We start from the raw sequence: 14,642 nt of genomic DNA on the forward strand, positions 1-14,642 counted from the left end.
TTTTGTCCTCCACACATTTCAATTGTAAAATGTAATTACAAAAATGTAATGCCTGCAGCACTTGATATTCCCAGGTGGTCTCCCATCCAAGTACTAACCAAGCCCAACATTGCTTAGCTTCTGAGATCAGACGAGATCAGGCTTATTCAAGGTGGTGTGGCCGCAGGCGATTGCTGTTCTGCTTTCATGACTTTTATGTTTAGTGAGCTGGGGGTGATTCCTCCAAAATTTCCTTTTGTCCTCCACACATTTCAATTGTAAAATGTAATGCCTGCAGCACTTGATATTCCCAGGTGGTCTCCCATCCAAGTACTAACCAAGCCCAACATTGCTTAGCTTCTGAGATCAGACGAGATCAGGCTTATTCAAGGTGGTGTGGCCGCAGGCGATTGCTGTTCTGCTTTCATGACTTTTATGTTTAGTGAGCTGGGGGTGATTCCTCCAAAATTTCCTTTTGTCCTCCACACATTTCAATTGTAAAATGTAATGCCTGCAGCACTTGATATTCCCAGGTGGTCTCCCATCCAAGTACTAACCAAGCCCAACATTGCTTAGCTTCTGAGATCAGACGAGATCAGGCTTATTCAAGGTGGTGTGGCCGCAGGCGATTGCATTTCTGCTTTCATGACTTTTATGTTTAGTGAGCTGGGGGTGATTCCTCCAAAATTTCCTTTTGTCCTCCACACATTTCAATTGTAAAATGTAATTACAAAAATGTAATGCCTGCAGCACTTGATATTCCCAGGTGGTCTCCCATCCAAGTACTAACCAAGCCCAACATTGCTTAGCTTCTGAGATCAGACGAGATCAGGCTTATTCAAGGTGGTGTGGCCGCAGGCGATTGCTGTTCTGCTTTCATGACTTTTATGTTTAGTGAGCTGGGGGTGATTCCTCCAAAATTTCCTTTTGTCCTCCACACATTTTCAATTGTAAAATGTAATGCCTGCAGCACTTGATATTCCCAGGTGGTCTCCCATCCAAGTACTAACCAAGCCCAACATTGCTTAGCTTCTGAGATCAGGCTTATTCAAGGTGGTGTGGCCGCAGGCGATTGCATTTCTGCTTTCATGACTTTTATGTTTAGTGAGCTGGGGGTGATTCCTCCAAAATTTCCTTTTGTCCTCCACACATTTCAATTGTAAAATGTAATTACAAAAATGTAATGCCTGCAGCACTTGATATTCCCAGGTGGTCTCCCATCCAAGTACTAACCAAGCCCAACATTGCTTAGCTTCTGAGATCAGACGAGATCAGGCTTAGTCAAGGTGGTGTGGCCGCAGGCGATTGCTGTTCTGCTTTCATGACTTTTATGTTTAGTGAGCTGGGGGTGATTCCTCCAAAATTTCCTTTTGTCCTCCACACATTTCAATTGTAAAATGTAATGCCTGCAGCACTTGATATTCCCAGGTGGTCTCCCATCCAAGTACTAACCAAGCCCAACATTGCTTAGCTTCTGAGATCAGGCTTATTCAAGGTGGTGTGGCCGCAGGCGATTGCATTTCTGCTTTCATGACTTTTATGTTTAGTGAGCTGGGGGTGATTCCTCCAAAATTTCCTTTTGTCCTCCACACATTTCAATTGTAAAATGTAATTACAAAAATGTAATGCCTGCAGCACTTGATATTCCCAGGTGGTCTCCCATCCAAGTACTAACCAAGCCCAACATTGCTTAGCTTCTGAGATCAGACGAGATCAGGCTTATTCAAGGTGGTGTGGCCGCAGGCGATTGCATTTCTGCTTTCATGACTTTTATGTTTAGTGAGCTGGGGGTGATTCCTCCAAAATTTCCTTTTGTCCTCCACACATTTCAATTGTAAAATGTAATGCCTGCAGCACTTGATATTCCCAGGTGGTCTCCCATCCAAGTACTAACCAAGCCCAACATTGCTTAGCTTCTGAGATCAGGCTTATTCAAGGTGGTGTGGCCGCAGGCGATTGCATTTCTGCTTTCATGACTTTTATGTTTAGTGAGCTGGGGGTGATTCCTCCAAAATTTCCTTTTGTCCTCCACACATTTCAATTGTAAAATGTAATTACAAAAATGTAATGCCTGCAGCACTTGATATTCCCAGGTGGTCTCCCATCCAAGTACTAACCAAGCCCAACATTGCTTAGCTTCTGAGATCAGACGAGATCAGGCTTATTCAAGGTGGTGTGGCCGCAGGCGATTGCATTTCTGCTTTCATGACTTTTATGTTTAGTGAGCTGGGGGTGATTCCTCCAAAATTTCCTTTTGTCCTCCACACATTTCAATTGTAAAATGTAATGCCTGCAGCACTTGATATTCCCAGGTGGTCTCCCATCCAAGTACTAACCAAGCCCAACATTGCTTAGCTTCTGAGATCAGACGAGATCAGGCTTATTCAAGGTGGTGTGGCCGCAGGCGATTGCATTTCTGCTTTCATGACTTTTATGTTTAGTGAGCTGGGGGTGATTCCTCCAAAATTTCCTTTTGTCCTCCACACATTTCAATTGTAAAATGTAATGCCTGCAGCACTTGATATTCCCAGGTGGTCTCCCATCCAAGTACTAACCAAGCCCAACATTGCTTAGCTTCTGAGATCAGGCTTATTCAAGGTGGTGTGGCCGCAGGCGATTGCATTTCTGCTTTCATGACTTTTATGTTTAGTGAGCTGGGGGTGATTCCTCCAAAATTTCCTTTTGTCCTCCACACATTTCAATTGTAAAATGTAATGCCTGCAGCACTTGATATTCCCAGGTGGTCTCCCATCCAAGTACTAACCAAGCCCAACATTGCTTAGCTTCTGAGATCAGGCTTATTCAAGGTGGTGTGGCCGCAGGCGATTGCTGTTCTGCTTTCATGACTTTTATGTTTAGTGAGCTGGGGGTGATTCCTCCAAAATTTCCTTTTGTCCTCCACACATTTCAATTGTAAAATGTAATGCCTGCAGCACTTGATATTCCCAGGTGGTCTCCCATCCAAGTACTAACCAAGCCCAACATTGCTTAGCTTCTGAGATCAGGCTTATTCAAGGTGGTGTGGCCGCAGGCGATTGCATTTCTGCTTTCATGACTTTTATGTTTAGTGAGCTGGGGGTGATTCCTCCAAAATTCCTTTTGTCCTCCACACATTTCAATTGTAAAATGTAATTACAAAATGTAATGCCTGCAGCACTTGATATTCCCAGGTGGTCTCCCATCCAAGTACTAACCAAGCCCAACATTGCTTAGCTTCTGAGATCAGGCTTATTCAAGGTGGTGTGGCCGCAGGCGATTGCATTTCTGCTTTCATGACTTTTATGTTTAGTGAGCTGGGGGTGATTCCTCCAAAATTTCCTTTTGTCCTCCACACATTTCAATTGTAAAATGTAATGCCTGCAGCACTTGATATTCCAGGTGGTCTCCCATCCAAGTACTAACCAAGCCCAACATTGCTTAGCTTCTGAGATCAGACGAGATCAGGCTTATTCAAGGTGGTGTGGCCGCAGGCGATTGCTGTTCTGCTTTCATGACTTTTATGTTTAGTGAGCTGGGGGTGATTCCTCCAAAATTTCCTTTTGTCCTCCACACATTTCAATTGTAAAATGTAATGCCTGCAGCACTTGATATTCCCAGGTGGTCTCCCATCCAAGTACTAACCAAGCCCAACATTGCTTAGCTTCTGAGATCAGGCTTATTCAAGGTGGTGTGGCCGCAGGCGATTGCATTTCTGCTTTCATGACTTTTATGTTTAGTGAGCTGGGGGTGATTCCTCCAAAATTTCCTTTTGTCCTCCACACATTTCAATTGTAAAATGTAATTACAAAAATGTAATGCCTGCAGCACTTGATATTCCCAGGTGGTCTCCCATCCAAGTACTAACCAAGCCCAACATTGCTTAGCTTCTGAGATCAGACGAGATCAGGCTTATTCAAGGTGGTGTGGCCGCAGGCGATTGCATTTCTGCTTTCATGACTTTTATGTTTAGTGAGCTGGGGGTGATTCCTCCAAAATTTCCTTTTGTCCTCCACACATTTCAATTGTAAAATGTAATGCCTGCAGCACTTGATATTCCCAGGTGGTCTCCCATCCAAGTACTAACCAAGCCCAACATTGCTTAGCTTCTGAGATCAGACGAGATCAGGCTTATTCAAGGTGGTGTGGCCGCAGGCGATTGCTGTTCTGCTTTCATGACTTTTATGTTTAGTGAGCTGGGGGTGATTCCTCCAAAATTTCCTTTTGTCCTCCACACATTTCAATTGTAAAATGTAATGCCTGCAGCACTTGATATTCCCAGGTGGTCTCCCATCCAAGTACTAACCAAGCCCAACATTGCTTAGCTTCTGAGATCAGGCTTATTCAAGGTGGTGTGGCCGCAGGCGATTGCATTTCTGCTTTCATGACTTTTATGTTTAGTGAGCTGGGGGTGATTCCTCCAAAATTTCCTTTTGTCCTCCACACATTTCAATTGTAAAATGTAATGCCTGCAGCACTTGATATTCCCAGGTGGTCTCCCATCCAAGTACTAACCAAGCCCAACATTGCTTAGCTTCTGAGATCAGGCTTATTCAAGGTGGTGTGGCCGCAGGCGATTGCATTTCTGCTTTCATGACTTTTATGTTTAGTGAGCTGGGGGTGATTCCTCCAAAATTTCCTTTTGTCCTCCACACATTTCAATTGTAAAATGTAATGCCTGCAGCACTTGATATTCCCAGGTGGTCTCCCATCCAAGTACTAACCAAGCCCAACATTGCTTAGCTTCTGAGATCAGACGAGATCAGGCTTATTCAAGGTGGTGTGGCCGCAGGCGATTGCATTTCTGCTTTCATGACTTTTATGTTTAGTGAGCTGGGGGTGATTCCTCCAAAATTTCCTTTTGTCCTCCACACATTTCAATTGTAAAATGTAATGCCTGCAGCACTTGATATTCCCAGGTGGTCTCCCATCCAAGTACTAACCAAGCCCAACATTGCTTAGCTTCTGAGATCAGGCTTATTCAAGGTGGTGTGGCCGCAGGCGATTGCATTTCTGCTTTCATGACTTTTATGTTTAGTGAGCTGGGGGTGATTCCTCCAAAATTTCCTTTTGTCCTCCACACATTTCAATTGTAAAATGTAATGCCTGCAGCACTTGATATTCCCAGGTGGTCTCCCATCCAAGTACTAACCAAGCCCAACATTGCTTAGCTTCTGAGATCAGGCTTATTCAAGGTGGTGTGGCCGCAGGCGATTGCATTTCTGCTTTCATGACTTTTATGTTTAGTGAGCTGGGGGTGATTCCTCCAAAATTTCCTTTTGTCCTCCACACATTTCAATTGTAAAATGTAATGCCTGCAGCACTTGATATTCCCAGGTGGTCTCCCATCCAAGTACTAACCAAGCCCAACATTGCTTAGCTTCTGAGATCAGACGAGATCAGGCTTAGTCAAGGTGGTGTGGCCGCAGGCGATTGCATTTCTGCTTTCATGACTTTTATGTTTAGTGAGCTGGGGGTGATTCCTCCAAAATTTCCTTTTGTCCTCCACACATTTCAATTGTAAAATGTAATTACAAAAATGTAATGCCTGCAGCACTTGATATTCCCAGGTGGTCTCCCATCCAAGTACTAACCAAGCCCAACATTGCTTAGCTTCTGAGATCAGACGAGATCAGGCTTATTCAAGGTGGTGTGGCCGCAGGCGATTGCTGTTCTGCTTTCATGACTTTTATGTTTAGTGAGCTGGGGGTGATTCCTCCAAAATTTCCTTTTGTCCTCCACACATTTCAATTGTAAAATGTAATTACAAAAATGTAATGCCTGCAGCACTTGATATTCCCAGGTGGTCTCCCATCCAAGTACTAACCAAGCCCAACATTGCTTAGCTTCTGAGATCAGACGAGATCAGGCTTAGTCAAGGTGGTGTGGCCGCAGGCGATTGCATTTCTGCTTTCATGACTTTTATGTTTAGTGAGCTGGGGGTGATTCCTCCAAAATTTCCTTTTGTCCTCCACACATTTCAATTGTAAAATGTAATGCCTGCAGCACTTGATATTCCCAGGTGGTCTCCCATCCAAGTACTAACCAAGCCCAACATTGCTTAGCTTCTGAGCTCAGGCTTATTCAAGGTGGTGTGGCCGCAGGCGATTGCATTTCTGCTTTCATGACTTTTATGTTTAGTGAGCTGGGGGTGATTCCTCCAAAATTTCCTTTTGTCCTCCACACATTTCAATTGTAAAATGTAATGCCTGCAGCACTTGATATTCCCAGGTGGTCTCCCATCCAAGTACTACCAAGCCCAACATTGCTTAGCTTCTGAGATCAGGCTTATTCAAGGTGGTGTGGCCGCAGGCGATTGCATTTCTGCTTTCATGACTTTTATGTTTAGTGAGCTGGGGGTGATTCCTCCAAAATTTCCTTTTGTCCTCCACACATTTCAATTGTAAAATGTAATGCCTGCAGCACTTGATATTCCCAGGTGGTCTCCCATCCAAGTACTAACCAAGCCCAACATTGCTTAGCTTCTGAGATCAGGCTTATTCAAGGTGGTGTGGCCGCAGGCGATTGCATTTCTGCTTTCATGACTTTTATGTTTAGTGAGCTGGGGGTGATTCCTCCAAAATTTCCTTTTGTCCTCCACACATTTCAATTGTAAAATGTAATGCCTGCAGCACTTGATATTCCCAGGTGGTCTCCCATCCAAGTACTAACCAAGCCCAACATTGCTTAGCTTCTGAGATCAGGCTTATTCAAGGTGGTGTGGCCGCAGGCGATTGCTGTTCTGCTTTCATGACTTTTATGTTTAGTGAGCTGGGGGTGATTCCTCCAAAATTTCCTTTTGTCCTCCACACATTTCAATTGTAAAATGTAATTACAAAAATGTAATGCCTGCAGCACTTGATATTCCCAGGTGGTCTCCCATCCAAGTACTAACCAAGCCCAACATTGCTTAGCTTCTGAGATCAGACGAGATCAGGCTTATTCAAGGTGGTGTGGCCGCAGGCGATTGCATTTCTGCTTTCATGACTTTTATGTTTAGTGAGCTGGGGGTGATTCCTCCAAAATTTCCTTTTGTCCTCCACACATTTCAATTGTAAAATGTAATTACAAAAATGTAATGCCTGCAGCACTTGATATTCCCAGGTGGTCTCCCATCCAAGTACTAACCAAGCCCAACATTGCTTAGCTTCTGAGATCAGACAAGATCAGGCTTATTCAAGGTGGTGTGGCCGCAGGCGATTGCATTTCTGCTTTCATGACTTTTATGTTTAGTGAGCTGGGGGTGATTCCTCCAAAATTTCCTTTTGTCCTCCACACATTTCAATTGTAAAATGTAATGCCTGCAGCACTTGATATTCCCAGGTGGTCTCCCATCCAAGTACTAACCAAGCCCAACATTGCTTAGCTTCTGAGATCAGACGAGATCAGGCTTATTCAAGGTGGTGTGGCCGCAGGCGATTGCATTTCTGCTTTCATGACTTTTATGTTTAGTGAGCTGGGGGTGATTCCTCCAAAATTTCTTTTTGTCCTCCACACATTTCAATTGTAAAATGTAATTACAAAAATGTAATGCCTGCAGCACTTGATATTCCCAGGTGGTCTCCCATCCAAGTACTAACCAAGCCCAACATTGCTTAGCTTCTGAGATCAGACAAGATCAGGCTTATTCAAGGTGGTGTGGCCGCAGGCGATTGCATTTCTGCTTTCATGACTTTTATGTTTAGTGAGCTGGGGGTGATTCCTCCAAAATTTCCTTTTGTCCTCCACACATTTCAATTGTAAAATGTAATGCCTGCAGCACTTGATATTCCCAGGTGGTCTCCCATCCAAGTACTAACCAAGCCCAACATTGCTTAGCTTCTGAGATCAGGCTTATTCAAGGTGGTGTGGCCGCAGGCGATTGCATTTCTGCTTTCATGACTTTTATGTTTAGTGAGCTGGGGGTGATTCCTCCAAAATTTCCTTTTGTCCTCCACACATTTCAATTGTAAAATGTAATGCCTGCAGCACTTGATATTCCCAGGTGGTCTCCCATCCAAGTACTAACCAAGCCCAACATTGCTTAGCTTCTGAGATCAGACGAGATCAGGCTTATTCAAGGTGGTGTGGCCGCAGGCGATTGCATTTCTGCTTTCATGACTTTTATGTTTAGTGAGCTGGGGGTGATTCCTCCAAAATTTCCTTTTGTCCTCCACACATTTCAATTGTAAAATGTAATGCCTGCAGCACTTGATATTCCCAGGTGGTCTCCCATCCAAGTACTAACCAAGCCCAACATTGCTTAGCTTCTGAGATCAGACGAGATCAGGCTTATTCAAGGTGGTGTGGCCGCAGGCGATTGCATTTCTGCTTTCATGACTTTTATGTTTAGTGAGCTGGGGGTGATTCCTCCAAAATTTCCTTTTGTCCTCCACACATTTCAATTGTAAAATGTAATTACAAAAATGTAATGCCTGCAGCACTTGATATTCCCAGGTGGTCTCCCATCCAAGTACTAACCAAGCCCAACATTGCTTAGCTTCTGAGATCAGACGAGATCAGGCTTATTCAAGGTGGTGTGGCCGCAGGCGATTGCATTTCTGCTTTCATGACTTTTATGTTTAGTGAGCTGGGGGTGATTCCTCCAAAATTTCCTTTTGTCCTCCACACATTTCAATTGTAAAATGTAATTACAAAAATGTAATGCCTGCAGCACTTGATATTCCCAGGTGGTCTCCCATCCAAGTACTAACCAAGCCCAACATTGCTTAGCTTCTGAGATCAGACGAGATCAGGCTTATTCAAGGTGGTGTGGCCGCAGGCGATTGCTGTTCTGCTTTCATGACTTTTATGTTTAGTGAGCTGGGGGTGATTCCTCCAAAATTTCCTTTTGTCCTCCACACATTTCAATTGTAAAATGTAATTACAAAAATGTAATGCCTGCAGCACTTGATATTCCCAGGTGGTCTCCCATCCAAGTACTAACCAAGCCCAACATTGCTTAGCTTCTGAGATCAGACGAGATCAGGCTTATTCAAGGTGGTGTGGCCGCAGGCGATTGCTGTTCTGCTTTCATGACTTTTATGTTTAGTGAGCTGGGGGTGATTCCTCCAAAATTTCCTTTTGTCCTCCACACATTTCAATTGTAAAATGTAATGCCTGCAGCACTTGATATTCCCAGGTGGTCTCCCATCCAAGTACTAACCAAGCCCAACATTGCTTAGCTTCTGAGATCAGACGAGATCAGGCTTATTCAAGGTGGTGTGGCCGCAGGCGATTGCATTTCTGCTTTCATGACTTTTATGTTTAGTGAGCTGGGGGTGATTCCTCCAAAATTTCCTTTTGTCCTCCACACATTTCAATTGTAAAATGTAATTACAAAAATGTAATGCCTGCAGCACTTGATATTCCCAGGTGGTCTCCCATCCAAGTACTAACCAAGCCCAACATTGCTTAGCTTCTGAGATCAGACGAGATTAGGCTTATTCAAGGTGGTGTGGCCGCAGGCGATTGCATTTCTGCTTTCATGACTTTTATGTTTAGTGAGCTGGGGGTGATTCCTCCAAAATTTCCTTTTGTCCTCCACACATTTCAATTGTAAAATGTAATTACAAAAATGTAATTCCTGCAGCACTTGATATTCCCAGGTGGTCTCCCATCCAAGTAATAACCAAACCCAACATTGCTTAGCTTCTGAGATCAGACGAGATCAGGCTTATTCAAGGTGGTGTGGCCGCAGGCGGTTGCATTTCTGCTTTCATGACTTTTATGTTTAGTGAGCTGGGGGTGATTCCTCCAAAATTTCCTTTTGTCCTCCACACATTTCAATTGTAAAATGTAATGCCTGCAGCACTTGATATTCCCAGGTGGTCTCCCATCCAAGTACTAACCAAGCCCAACATTGCTTAGCTTCTGAGATCAGACGAGATCAGGCTTATTCAAGGTGGTGTGGCCGCAGGCGATTGCATTTCTGCTTTCATGACTTTTATGTTTAGTGAGCTGGGGGTGATTCCTCCAAAATTTCCTTTTGTCCTCCACACATTTCAATTGTAAAATGTAATGCCTGCAGCACTTGATATTCCCAGGAGGTCTCCCATCCAAGTACTAACCAAGCCCAACATTGCTTAGCTTCTGAGATCAGACGAGATCAGGCTTATTCAAGGTGGTGTGGCCGCAGGCGATTGCATTTCTGCTTTCATGACTTTTATGTTTAGTGAGCTGGGGGTGATTCCTCCAAAATTTCCTTTTGTCGTCCACACATTTCAATTGTAAAATGTAATTACAAAAATGTAATGCCTGCAGCACTTGATATTCCCAGGTGGTCTCCCATCCAAGTACTAACTAAGCCCAACATTGCTTAGCTTCTGAGATCAGACGAGATCAGGCTTATTCAAGGTGGTGTGGCCGCAGGCGATTGCTGTTCTGCTTTCATGACTTTTATGTTTAGTGAGCTGGGGGTGATTCCTCCAAAATTTCCTTTTGTCCTCCACACATTTCAATTGTAAAATGTAATTACAAAAATGTAATGCCTGCAGCACTTGATATTCCCAGGTGGTCTCCCATCCAAGTACTAACCAAGCCCAACATTGCTTAGCTTCTGAGATCAGACGAGATCAGGCTTATTCAAGGTGGTGTGGCCGCAGGCGATTGCATTTCTGCTTTCATGACTTTTATGTTTAGTGAGCTGGGGGTGATTCCTCCAAAATTTCCTTTTGTCCTCCACACATTTCAATTGTAAAATGTAATGCCTGCAGCACTTGATATTCCCAGGTGGTCTCCCATCCAAGTACTAACCAAGCCCAACATTGCTTAGCTTCTGAGATCAGACGAGATCAGGCTTATTCAAGGTGGTGTGGCCGCAGGCGATTGCATTTCTGCTTTCATGACTTTTATGTTTAGTGAGCTGGGGGTGATTCCTCCAAAATTTCCTTTTGTCCTCCACACATTTCAATTGTAAAATGTAATTACAAAAATGTAATGCCTGCAGCACTTGATATTCCCAGGTGGTCTCCCATCCAAGTACTAACCAAGCCCAACATTGCTTAGCTTCTGAGATCAGACGAGATCAGGCTTATTCAAGGTGGTGTGGCCGCAGGCGATTGCATTTCTGCTTTCATGACTTTTATGTTTAGTGAGCTGGGGGTGATTCCTCCAAAATTTCCTTTTGTCCTCCACACATTTCAATTGTAAAATGTAATTACAAAAATGTAATGCCTGCAGCACTTGATATTCCCAGGTGGTCTCCCATCCAAGTACTAACCAAGCCCAACATTGCTTAGCTTCTGAGATCAGACGAGATCAGGCTTATTCAAGGTGGTGTGGCCGCAGGCGATTGCATTTCTGCTTTCATGACTTTTATGTTTAGTGAGCTGGGGGTGATTCCTCCAAAATTTCCTTTTGTCCTCCACACATTTCAATTGTAAAATGTAATGCCTGCAGCACTTGATATTCCCAGGTGGTCTCCCATCCAAGTACTAACCAAGCCCAACATTGCTTAGCTTCTGAGATCAGGCTTATTCAAGGTGGTGTGGCCGCAGGCGATTGCATTTCTGCTTTCATGACTTTTATGTTTAGTGAGCTGGGGGTGATTCCTCCAAAATTTCCTTTTGTCCTCCACACATTTCAATTGTAAAATGTAATTACAAAAATGTAATGCCTGCAGCACTTGATATTCCCAGGTGGTCTCCCATCCAAGTACTAACCAAGCCCAACATTGCTTAGCTTCTGAGATCAGGCTTATTCAAGGTGGTGTGGCCGCAGGCGATTGCATTTCTGCTTTCATGACTTTTATGTTTAGTGAGCTGGGGGTGATTCCTCCAAAATTTCCTTTTGTCCTCCACACATTTCAATTGTAAAATGTAATGCCTGCAGCACTTGATATTCCCAGGTGGTCTCCCATCCAAGTACTAACCAAGCCCAACATTGCTTAGCTTCTGAGATCAGACGAGATCAGGCTTATTCAAGGTGGTGTGGCCGCAGGCAAGTGCATTTCTGCTTTCATGACTTTTATGTTTAGTGAGCTGGGGGTGATTCCTCCAAAATTTCCTTTTGTCCTCCACACATTTCAATTGTAAAATGTAATGCCTGCAGCACTTGATATTCCCAGGTGGTCTCCCATCCAAGTACTAACCAAGCCCAACATTGCTTAGCTTCTGAGATCAGGCTTATTCAAGGTGGTGTGGCCGCAGGCGATTGCATTTCTGCTTTCATGACTTTTATGTTTAGTGAGCTGGGGGTGATTCCTCCAAAATGTCCTTTTGTCCTCCACACATTTCAATTGTAAAATGTAATTACAAAAATGTAATGCCTGCAGCACTTGATATTCCCAGGTGGTCTCCCATCCAAGTACTAACCAAGCCCAACATTGCTTAGCTTCTGAGATCAGACGAGATCAGGCTTATTCAAGGTGGTGTGGCCGCAGGCGATTGCATTTCTGCTTTCATGACTTTTATGTTTAGTGAGCTGGGGGTGATTCCTCCAAAATTTCCTTTTGTCCTCCACACATTTCAATTGTAAAATGTAATTACAAAAATGTAATGCCTGCAGCACTTGATATTCCCAGGTGGTCTCCCATCCAAGTACTAACCAAGCCCAACATTGCTTAGCTTCTGAGATCAGACGAGATCAGGCTTATTCAAGGTGGTGTGGCCGCAGGCGATTGCATTTCTGCTTTCATGACTTTTATGTTTAGTGAGCTGGGGGTGATTCCTCCAAAATTTCCTTTTGTCCTCCACACATTTCAATTGTAAAATGTAATTACAAAAATGTAATGCCTGCAGCACTTGATATTCCCAGGTGGTCTCCCATCCAAGTACTAACCAAGCCCAACATTGCTTAGCTTCTGAGATCAGACGAGATCAGGCTTATTCAAGGTGGTGTGGCCGCAGGCGATTGCTGTTCTGCTTTCATGACTTTTATGTTTAGTGAGCTGGGGGTGATTCCTCCAAAATTTCCTTTTGTCCTCCACACATTTCAATTGTAAAATGTAATTACAAAAATGTAATGCCTGCAGCACTTGATATTCCCAGGTGGTCTCCCATCCAAGTACTAACCAAGCCCAACATTGCTTAGCTTCTGAGATCAGACGAGATCAGGCTTATTCAAGGTGGTGTGGCCGCAGGCGATTGCTGTTCTGCTTTCATGACTTTTATGTTTAGTGAGCTGGGGGTGATTCCTCCAAAATTTCCTTTTGTCCTCCACACATTTCAATTGTAAAATGTAATTACAAAAATGTAATGCCTGCAGCACTTGATATTCCCAGGTGGTCTCCCATCCAAGTACTAACCAAGCCCAACATTGCTTAGCTTCTGAGATCAGACGAGATCAGGCTTATTCAAGGTGGTGTGGCCGCAGGCGATTGCATTTCTGCTTTCATGACTTTTATGTTTAGTGAGCTGGGGGTGATTCCTCCAAAATTTCCTTTTGTCCTCCACACATTTCAATTGTAAAATGTAATTACAAAAATGTAATGCCTGCAGCACTTGATATTCCCAGGTGGTCTCCCATCCAAGTACTAACCAAGCCCAACATTGCTTAGCTTCTGAGATCAGACGAGATCAGGCTTATTCAAGGTGGTGTGGCCGCAGGCGATTGCATTTCTGCTTTCATGACTTTTATGTTTAGTGAGCTGGGGGTGATTCCTCCAAAATTTCCTTTTGTCCTCCACACATTTCAATTGTAAAATGTAATTACAAAAATGTAATGCCTGCAGCACTTGATATTCCCAGGTGGTCTCCCATCCAAGTACTAACCAAGCCCAACATTGCTTAGCTTCTGAGATCAGACGAGATCAGGCTTATTCAAGGTGGTGTGGCCGCAGGCGATTGCATTTCTGCTTTCATGACTTTTATGTTTAGTGAGCTGGGGGTGATTCCTCCAAAATTTCCTTTTGTCCTCCACACATTTCAATTGTAAAATGTAATGCCTGCAGCACTTGATATTCCCAGGTGGTCTCCCATCCAAGTACTAACCAAGCCCAACATTGCTTAGCTTCTGAGATCAGACAAGATCAGGCTTATTCAAGGTGGTGTGGCCGCAGGCGATTGCATTTCTGCTTTCATGACTTTTATGTTTAGTGAACTGGGGGTGATTCCTCCAAAATTTCCTTTTGTCCTCCACACATTTCAATTGTAAAATGTAATTACAAAAATGTAATGCCTGCAGCACTTGATATTCCCAGGTGGTCTCCCATCCAAGTACTAACCAAGCCCAACATTGCTTAGCTTCTGAGATCAGACGAGATCAGGCTTATTCAAGGTGGTGTGGCCGCAGGCGATTGCATTTCTGCTTTCATGACTTTTATGTTTAGTGAGCTGGGGGTGATTCCTCCAAAATTTCCTTTTGTCCTCCACACATTTCAATTGTAAAATGTAATGCCTGCAGCACTTGATATTCCCAGGTGGTCTCCCATCCAAGTACTAACCAAGCCCAACATTGCTTAGCTTCTGAGATCAGACGAGATCAGGCTTATTCAAGGTGGTGTGGCCGCAGGCGATTGCATTTCTGCTTTCATGACTTTTATGTTTAGTGAGCTGGGGGTGATTCCTCCAAAATTTCCTTTTGTCCTCCACACATTTCAATTGTAAAATGTAATGCCTGCAGCACTTGATATTCCCAGGTGGTCTCCCATCCAAGTACTAACCAAGCCCAACATTGCTTAGCTTCTGAGATCAGACGAGATCAGGCTTATTCAAGGTGGTGTGGCCGCAGGCGATTGCATTTCTGCTTTCATGACTTTTATGTTTAGT

The 14,642-nt window shown here is 43.9% G+C and overlaps 44 non-coding genes and 22 pseudogenes across 44 annotated transcripts; all 66 read right to left on the minus strand.

Moving 5' to 3' along the window:
* Nucleotides 1-49: 49 nt before the first annotated feature.
* Nucleotides 50-168, minus strand: LOC131725663 (5S ribosomal RNA). The gene has a single exon (XR_009320842.1). It is a non-coding gene; the product is annotated as a 5S ribosomal RNA (ribosomal RNA).
* Nucleotides 169-268: 100 nt separating this feature from the next.
* LOC131725664 (5S ribosomal RNA) lies at nt 269-387 on the minus strand. Its single transcript, XR_009320843.1, has one exon. It is a non-coding gene; the product is annotated as a 5S ribosomal RNA (ribosomal RNA).
* A 100-nt stretch (nt 388-487) lies between these two features.
* LOC131725665 (5S ribosomal RNA) lies at nt 488-606 on the minus strand. Its single transcript, XR_009320844.1, has one exon. It is a non-coding gene; the product is annotated as a 5S ribosomal RNA (ribosomal RNA).
* Nucleotides 607-720: 114 nt separating this feature from the next.
* LOC131725667 (5S ribosomal RNA) lies at nt 721-839 on the minus strand. Its single transcript, XR_009320846.1, has one exon. It is a non-coding gene; the product is annotated as a 5S ribosomal RNA (ribosomal RNA).
* Nucleotides 840-940: 101 nt separating this feature from the next.
* On the minus strand, nt 941-1,049 carry LOC131726694 (5S ribosomal RNA; annotated as a pseudogene).
* A 114-nt stretch (nt 1,050-1,163) lies between these two features.
* LOC131726172 (5S ribosomal RNA) lies at nt 1,164-1,282 on the minus strand. The gene has a single exon (XR_009321354.1). It is a non-coding gene; the product is annotated as a 5S ribosomal RNA (ribosomal RNA).
* A 100-nt stretch (nt 1,283-1,382) lies between these two features.
* Nucleotides 1,383-1,491, minus strand: LOC131726695 (5S ribosomal RNA; annotated as a pseudogene).
* Nucleotides 1,492-1,605: 114 nt separating this feature from the next.
* On the minus strand, nt 1,606-1,724 carry LOC131725668 (5S ribosomal RNA). The gene has a single exon (XR_009320847.1). It is a non-coding gene; the product is annotated as a 5S ribosomal RNA (ribosomal RNA).
* Nucleotides 1,725-1,824: 100 nt separating this feature from the next.
* LOC131726696 (5S ribosomal RNA) lies at nt 1,825-1,933 on the minus strand (annotated as a pseudogene).
* Nucleotides 1,934-2,047: 114 nt separating this feature from the next.
* Nucleotides 2,048-2,166, minus strand: LOC131725669 (5S ribosomal RNA). Its single transcript, XR_009320848.1, has one exon. It is a non-coding gene; the product is annotated as a 5S ribosomal RNA (ribosomal RNA).
* Nucleotides 2,167-2,266: 100 nt separating this feature from the next.
* On the minus strand, nt 2,267-2,385 carry LOC131725670 (5S ribosomal RNA). Its single transcript, XR_009320849.1, has one exon. It is a non-coding gene; the product is annotated as a 5S ribosomal RNA (ribosomal RNA).
* Nucleotides 2,386-2,485: 100 nt separating this feature from the next.
* Nucleotides 2,486-2,594, minus strand: LOC131726697 (5S ribosomal RNA; annotated as a pseudogene).
* A 100-nt stretch (nt 2,595-2,694) lies between these two features.
* Nucleotides 2,695-2,803, minus strand: LOC131726698 (5S ribosomal RNA; annotated as a pseudogene).
* Nucleotides 2,804-2,903: 100 nt separating this feature from the next.
* On the minus strand, nt 2,904-3,012 carry LOC131726699 (5S ribosomal RNA; annotated as a pseudogene).
* Nucleotides 3,013-3,124: 112 nt separating this feature from the next.
* LOC131726700 (5S ribosomal RNA) lies at nt 3,125-3,233 on the minus strand (annotated as a pseudogene).
* A 100-nt stretch (nt 3,234-3,333) lies between these two features.
* Nucleotides 3,334-3,451, minus strand: LOC131726458 (5S ribosomal RNA; annotated as a pseudogene).
* A 100-nt stretch (nt 3,452-3,551) lies between these two features.
* On the minus strand, nt 3,552-3,660 carry LOC131726701 (5S ribosomal RNA; annotated as a pseudogene).
* Nucleotides 3,661-3,774: 114 nt separating this feature from the next.
* LOC131725671 (5S ribosomal RNA) lies at nt 3,775-3,893 on the minus strand. Its single transcript, XR_009320850.1, has one exon. It is a non-coding gene; the product is annotated as a 5S ribosomal RNA (ribosomal RNA).
* A 100-nt stretch (nt 3,894-3,993) lies between these two features.
* LOC131725672 (5S ribosomal RNA) lies at nt 3,994-4,112 on the minus strand. Its single transcript, XR_009320851.1, has one exon. It is a non-coding gene; the product is annotated as a 5S ribosomal RNA (ribosomal RNA).
* Nucleotides 4,113-4,212: 100 nt separating this feature from the next.
* On the minus strand, nt 4,213-4,321 carry LOC131726702 (5S ribosomal RNA; annotated as a pseudogene).
* A 100-nt stretch (nt 4,322-4,421) lies between these two features.
* On the minus strand, nt 4,422-4,530 carry LOC131726704 (5S ribosomal RNA; annotated as a pseudogene).
* Nucleotides 4,531-4,630: 100 nt separating this feature from the next.
* LOC131725673 (5S ribosomal RNA) lies at nt 4,631-4,749 on the minus strand. The gene has a single exon (XR_009320852.1). It is a non-coding gene; the product is annotated as a 5S ribosomal RNA (ribosomal RNA).
* A 100-nt stretch (nt 4,750-4,849) lies between these two features.
* On the minus strand, nt 4,850-4,958 carry LOC131726705 (5S ribosomal RNA; annotated as a pseudogene).
* Nucleotides 4,959-5,058: 100 nt separating this feature from the next.
* Nucleotides 5,059-5,167, minus strand: LOC131726706 (5S ribosomal RNA; annotated as a pseudogene).
* A 100-nt stretch (nt 5,168-5,267) lies between these two features.
* Nucleotides 5,268-5,386, minus strand: LOC131726173 (5S ribosomal RNA). The gene has a single exon (XR_009321355.1). It is a non-coding gene; the product is annotated as a 5S ribosomal RNA (ribosomal RNA).
* A 114-nt stretch (nt 5,387-5,500) lies between these two features.
* On the minus strand, nt 5,501-5,619 carry LOC131725674 (5S ribosomal RNA). The gene has a single exon (XR_009320853.1). It is a non-coding gene; the product is annotated as a 5S ribosomal RNA (ribosomal RNA).
* A 114-nt stretch (nt 5,620-5,733) lies between these two features.
* On the minus strand, nt 5,734-5,852 carry LOC131726174 (5S ribosomal RNA). Its single transcript, XR_009321356.1, has one exon. It is a non-coding gene; the product is annotated as a 5S ribosomal RNA (ribosomal RNA).
* Nucleotides 5,853-5,952: 100 nt separating this feature from the next.
* Nucleotides 5,953-6,061, minus strand: LOC131726794 (5S ribosomal RNA; annotated as a pseudogene).
* A 100-nt stretch (nt 6,062-6,161) lies between these two features.
* Nucleotides 6,162-6,269, minus strand: LOC131726853 (5S ribosomal RNA; annotated as a pseudogene).
* Nucleotides 6,270-6,369: 100 nt separating this feature from the next.
* Nucleotides 6,370-6,478, minus strand: LOC131726707 (5S ribosomal RNA; annotated as a pseudogene).
* A 100-nt stretch (nt 6,479-6,578) lies between these two features.
* Nucleotides 6,579-6,687, minus strand: LOC131726708 (5S ribosomal RNA; annotated as a pseudogene).
* Nucleotides 6,688-6,801: 114 nt separating this feature from the next.
* On the minus strand, nt 6,802-6,920 carry LOC131725675 (5S ribosomal RNA). Its single transcript, XR_009320854.1, has one exon. It is a non-coding gene; the product is annotated as a 5S ribosomal RNA (ribosomal RNA).
* A 114-nt stretch (nt 6,921-7,034) lies between these two features.
* On the minus strand, nt 7,035-7,153 carry LOC131726344 (5S ribosomal RNA). Its single transcript, XR_009321530.1, has one exon. It is a non-coding gene; the product is annotated as a 5S ribosomal RNA (ribosomal RNA).
* Nucleotides 7,154-7,253: 100 nt separating this feature from the next.
* On the minus strand, nt 7,254-7,372 carry LOC131725676 (5S ribosomal RNA). The gene has a single exon (XR_009320855.1). It is a non-coding gene; the product is annotated as a 5S ribosomal RNA (ribosomal RNA).
* Nucleotides 7,373-7,486: 114 nt separating this feature from the next.
* On the minus strand, nt 7,487-7,605 carry LOC131726345 (5S ribosomal RNA). The gene has a single exon (XR_009321532.1). It is a non-coding gene; the product is annotated as a 5S ribosomal RNA (ribosomal RNA).
* Nucleotides 7,606-7,705: 100 nt separating this feature from the next.
* LOC131726709 (5S ribosomal RNA) lies at nt 7,706-7,814 on the minus strand (annotated as a pseudogene).
* Nucleotides 7,815-7,914: 100 nt separating this feature from the next.
* On the minus strand, nt 7,915-8,033 carry LOC131725678 (5S ribosomal RNA). Its single transcript, XR_009320857.1, has one exon. It is a non-coding gene; the product is annotated as a 5S ribosomal RNA (ribosomal RNA).
* Nucleotides 8,034-8,133: 100 nt separating this feature from the next.
* LOC131725679 (5S ribosomal RNA) lies at nt 8,134-8,252 on the minus strand. The gene has a single exon (XR_009320858.1). It is a non-coding gene; the product is annotated as a 5S ribosomal RNA (ribosomal RNA).
* Nucleotides 8,253-8,366: 114 nt separating this feature from the next.
* Nucleotides 8,367-8,485, minus strand: LOC131725680 (5S ribosomal RNA). The gene has a single exon (XR_009320859.1). It is a non-coding gene; the product is annotated as a 5S ribosomal RNA (ribosomal RNA).
* A 114-nt stretch (nt 8,486-8,599) lies between these two features.
* On the minus strand, nt 8,600-8,718 carry LOC131725681 (5S ribosomal RNA). The gene has a single exon (XR_009320860.1). It is a non-coding gene; the product is annotated as a 5S ribosomal RNA (ribosomal RNA).
* Nucleotides 8,719-8,832: 114 nt separating this feature from the next.
* Nucleotides 8,833-8,951, minus strand: LOC131725682 (5S ribosomal RNA). The gene has a single exon (XR_009320861.1). It is a non-coding gene; the product is annotated as a 5S ribosomal RNA (ribosomal RNA).
* Nucleotides 8,952-9,051: 100 nt separating this feature from the next.
* On the minus strand, nt 9,052-9,170 carry LOC131725683 (5S ribosomal RNA). Its single transcript, XR_009320862.1, has one exon. It is a non-coding gene; the product is annotated as a 5S ribosomal RNA (ribosomal RNA).
* A 114-nt stretch (nt 9,171-9,284) lies between these two features.
* LOC131726398 (5S ribosomal RNA) lies at nt 9,285-9,403 on the minus strand. Its single transcript, XR_009321587.1, has one exon. It is a non-coding gene; the product is annotated as a 5S ribosomal RNA (ribosomal RNA).
* A 114-nt stretch (nt 9,404-9,517) lies between these two features.
* Nucleotides 9,518-9,636, minus strand: LOC131726485 (5S ribosomal RNA; annotated as a pseudogene).
* Nucleotides 9,637-9,736: 100 nt separating this feature from the next.
* On the minus strand, nt 9,737-9,855 carry LOC131725684 (5S ribosomal RNA). Its single transcript, XR_009320863.1, has one exon. It is a non-coding gene; the product is annotated as a 5S ribosomal RNA (ribosomal RNA).
* Nucleotides 9,856-9,955: 100 nt separating this feature from the next.
* LOC131727063 (5S ribosomal RNA) lies at nt 9,956-10,074 on the minus strand. The gene has a single exon (XR_009321872.1). It is a non-coding gene; the product is annotated as a 5S ribosomal RNA (ribosomal RNA).
* A 114-nt stretch (nt 10,075-10,188) lies between these two features.
* LOC131726303 (5S ribosomal RNA) lies at nt 10,189-10,307 on the minus strand. The gene has a single exon (XR_009321489.1). It is a non-coding gene; the product is annotated as a 5S ribosomal RNA (ribosomal RNA).
* Nucleotides 10,308-10,421: 114 nt separating this feature from the next.
* Nucleotides 10,422-10,540, minus strand: LOC131725685 (5S ribosomal RNA). Its single transcript, XR_009320864.1, has one exon. It is a non-coding gene; the product is annotated as a 5S ribosomal RNA (ribosomal RNA).
* A 100-nt stretch (nt 10,541-10,640) lies between these two features.
* On the minus strand, nt 10,641-10,759 carry LOC131725686 (5S ribosomal RNA). Its single transcript, XR_009320865.1, has one exon. It is a non-coding gene; the product is annotated as a 5S ribosomal RNA (ribosomal RNA).
* Nucleotides 10,760-10,873: 114 nt separating this feature from the next.
* LOC131725687 (5S ribosomal RNA) lies at nt 10,874-10,992 on the minus strand. The gene has a single exon (XR_009320866.1). It is a non-coding gene; the product is annotated as a 5S ribosomal RNA (ribosomal RNA).
* Nucleotides 10,993-11,106: 114 nt separating this feature from the next.
* Nucleotides 11,107-11,225, minus strand: LOC131725689 (5S ribosomal RNA). Its single transcript, XR_009320868.1, has one exon. It is a non-coding gene; the product is annotated as a 5S ribosomal RNA (ribosomal RNA).
* Nucleotides 11,226-11,325: 100 nt separating this feature from the next.
* LOC131726710 (5S ribosomal RNA) lies at nt 11,326-11,434 on the minus strand (annotated as a pseudogene).
* A 114-nt stretch (nt 11,435-11,548) lies between these two features.
* Nucleotides 11,549-11,657, minus strand: LOC131726711 (5S ribosomal RNA; annotated as a pseudogene).
* A 100-nt stretch (nt 11,658-11,757) lies between these two features.
* Nucleotides 11,758-11,876, minus strand: LOC131725690 (5S ribosomal RNA). The gene has a single exon (XR_009320869.1). It is a non-coding gene; the product is annotated as a 5S ribosomal RNA (ribosomal RNA).
* A 100-nt stretch (nt 11,877-11,976) lies between these two features.
* LOC131726712 (5S ribosomal RNA) lies at nt 11,977-12,085 on the minus strand (annotated as a pseudogene).
* Nucleotides 12,086-12,199: 114 nt separating this feature from the next.
* Nucleotides 12,200-12,318, minus strand: LOC131725691 (5S ribosomal RNA). Its single transcript, XR_009320870.1, has one exon. It is a non-coding gene; the product is annotated as a 5S ribosomal RNA (ribosomal RNA).
* Nucleotides 12,319-12,432: 114 nt separating this feature from the next.
* Nucleotides 12,433-12,551, minus strand: LOC131725692 (5S ribosomal RNA). Its single transcript, XR_009320871.1, has one exon. It is a non-coding gene; the product is annotated as a 5S ribosomal RNA (ribosomal RNA).
* A 114-nt stretch (nt 12,552-12,665) lies between these two features.
* On the minus strand, nt 12,666-12,784 carry LOC131725693 (5S ribosomal RNA). Its single transcript, XR_009320872.1, has one exon. It is a non-coding gene; the product is annotated as a 5S ribosomal RNA (ribosomal RNA).
* Nucleotides 12,785-12,898: 114 nt separating this feature from the next.
* LOC131725694 (5S ribosomal RNA) lies at nt 12,899-13,017 on the minus strand. Its single transcript, XR_009320873.1, has one exon. It is a non-coding gene; the product is annotated as a 5S ribosomal RNA (ribosomal RNA).
* Nucleotides 13,018-13,131: 114 nt separating this feature from the next.
* LOC131725695 (5S ribosomal RNA) lies at nt 13,132-13,250 on the minus strand. Its single transcript, XR_009320874.1, has one exon. It is a non-coding gene; the product is annotated as a 5S ribosomal RNA (ribosomal RNA).
* A 114-nt stretch (nt 13,251-13,364) lies between these two features.
* LOC131725696 (5S ribosomal RNA) lies at nt 13,365-13,483 on the minus strand. The gene has a single exon (XR_009320875.1). It is a non-coding gene; the product is annotated as a 5S ribosomal RNA (ribosomal RNA).
* A 114-nt stretch (nt 13,484-13,597) lies between these two features.
* LOC131725697 (5S ribosomal RNA) lies at nt 13,598-13,716 on the minus strand. Its single transcript, XR_009320876.1, has one exon. It is a non-coding gene; the product is annotated as a 5S ribosomal RNA (ribosomal RNA).
* Nucleotides 13,717-13,816: 100 nt separating this feature from the next.
* On the minus strand, nt 13,817-13,935 carry LOC131726347 (5S ribosomal RNA). The gene has a single exon (XR_009321534.1). It is a non-coding gene; the product is annotated as a 5S ribosomal RNA (ribosomal RNA).
* A 114-nt stretch (nt 13,936-14,049) lies between these two features.
* Nucleotides 14,050-14,168, minus strand: LOC131725698 (5S ribosomal RNA). Its single transcript, XR_009320877.1, has one exon. It is a non-coding gene; the product is annotated as a 5S ribosomal RNA (ribosomal RNA).
* Nucleotides 14,169-14,268: 100 nt separating this feature from the next.
* LOC131725700 (5S ribosomal RNA) lies at nt 14,269-14,387 on the minus strand. The gene has a single exon (XR_009320879.1). It is a non-coding gene; the product is annotated as a 5S ribosomal RNA (ribosomal RNA).
* A 100-nt stretch (nt 14,388-14,487) lies between these two features.
* LOC131725701 (5S ribosomal RNA) lies at nt 14,488-14,606 on the minus strand. The gene has a single exon (XR_009320880.1). It is a non-coding gene; the product is annotated as a 5S ribosomal RNA (ribosomal RNA).
* Between the last annotated feature and the right edge of the window lie 36 nt (nt 14,607-14,642).

This window comes from Acipenser ruthenus, unplaced genomic scaffold, assembly GCF_902713425.1.
Source record: "Acipenser ruthenus unplaced genomic scaffold, fAciRut3.2 maternal haplotype, whole genome shotgun sequence".
Lineage (NCBI taxonomy): Eukaryota > Metazoa > Chordata > Actinopteri > Acipenseriformes > Acipenseridae > Acipenser > Acipenser ruthenus.